General features: G+C 32.5%; 1 non-coding gene across 1 annotated transcript; it reads right to left on the bottom strand.

The window, feature by feature from the left end:
* Positions 1-1,379: 1,379 nt before the first annotated feature.
* On the bottom strand, positions 1,380-1,446 carry Smp_tRNA_00914_Gln_TTG.1.1. The gene has a single exon. It is a non-coding gene (tRNA).
* Positions 1,447-1,951: the final 505 nt, after the last annotated feature.

Genomic DNA, 1,951 nt, shown 5'->3' with positions numbered 1-1,951 from the left:
TAGTTGTCTTTCTTCCTGTACTATATCCTTATATACAACCTTTCTTTTATATATTACTACCACTGAAGTAACTACCTCTATGGATTTAATGTTCATCTTGTTATTCTAATGAGGTGTGGCAACTTGGACCGATACGTATATATGCCTAGTTCTACATTGAAGATGACTAACTGACTGACTGACTGACACTGAATTGTAACTACATTTTCAAATCATATAATAATCTCATTTGATATTACTTAATTATTTTTATCGGTTAAGTGCTCTGGCGCGAGACTGGTATGTCCTAGTTTCGAATCTCGCGAAGCAAGATCGTGGATGTGCACTGCTGAGGAGTCCCACAATAGGATGAAGCGGCCGTCAAACAGTGTTTCCAGGTTTTCCTTGATGGTCTAGCTTCTTATTGACTCATACTTTCAACTATGAAAATACTGAAACCTTCACAGAAAACCCCTTCTGATCATTAAATATAAATTAATAATAATAATCACTCAGATACAATTTGAATGAATAGTAACTATGTGTCATTAACAATTATGATAGTGACCTTATTATCATTATCATTATTATTATCATCATCATCAATAATTTATTGATTAATCAATAATTACACCATATTGATTAGCACTAAATAAGGACACATAAACTTAAAGTGTATCATTTATAATGATAATAATGTTTAAATGATTGATTGATTAATTAATTAAAGTTTTTATAATTGGACAAACATTATTTTATCCATTAAATAGTTCAGTAAAATAAAATCAAAAACAAAAAAAAAATTGTATGATTTGTGCTAAGAAGAAACATACGCTTGAACTCGAACAAGTATAATATAATAGTTTAAATTGATGAGTTGATGTAAGCTAGATCATCATTGAAAATCTAGAAGCAATAGATGATTGTTTCATCCTATTGTTGAACTCCTCAGCAGTTACTATCTAAGATCATGCATACAAGACTCGAATCCAAGACTTTTCATTTTGCTTACGAACACTTAACCTGTAGACCACTGAACCAGGATTCAGAGATGTTAATGTCTAACTTCAATCAATCCATAATCTTTCACAACCCTTTATTCATTGTTTTTGGTGAGTAACTACCACATAACAGATATGGTTGAACTCTAAAGAATAATAGTTATGAAGTGATTCAGTAAAAACTCTGATAATCTAACAAAATTAATATCATTGATTTTTAGGACTGCAACTGGTCAGTCTCTTATTGACATATTATGCGTATTGCCTCGATATTGCCTTAATTCACAAGCATTATAAGCAAAGATGGATAGTGGCTAGTAATGGAATCCAGTTTGACGCGCGTTTCGTCCTATTTGGAACTCATCAACTGGATGTACCTGCATCTCAGACTTGTTGATGTTCACTCTGGGACTCGAACCCAATACCTTTCGCTTCAAACGCCATCGCATTATCCATTCAGCTACTGAGTCCTGATAGCCACTTGCTTGTGAAATGGGTGAAGTTTAAATTCACTTAATATCAATATTCAAGGAGTAGTGCAAAGTTATTTTTTATGATATACTACTAATACAATACAGAATGTTAAATATGTTATTGTTCAATAAATGAATTGATTTAAAAAATAGTTTCTTTCCATTGGAGTTTAATGAATTTTGTAATAGTTATCTCAAGTATTCACACTTGATGGCGAAACTCTGGAAGAGGTGGAAACATTCACGTATCTGGGAAGCATCATTGATAAACAAGGAAGATCGAATGCAAATATAGAGGCGAGGAATGTTAAAGCAAGGACAGCATTTCTACAATTGAACAACATATGGAACTCAAAACAACTCTCGAAGTGTAAATCTTCGGTACGAACGTTAAGACAGTTATTTATATTGTAGGGAGGTGAAACGTGGAGAACTACTACATCGATCGTCAAGAAGGTTCAAGTATTTATAAATAGTTGTCTTAGCGAAATACTGAAC

This window comes from Schistosoma mansoni, assembly GCF_000237925.1.
Source record: "Schistosoma mansoni, WGS project CABG00000000 data, supercontig 0138, strain Puerto Rico, whole genome shotgun sequence".
Taxonomy (NCBI): Eukaryota; Metazoa; Platyhelminthes; class Trematoda; order Strigeidida; family Schistosomatidae; genus Schistosoma; species Schistosoma mansoni.
Note: the sequence above shows the minus strand (reverse complement) of the source record. Positions and strands in the feature narration are given on the sequence as shown.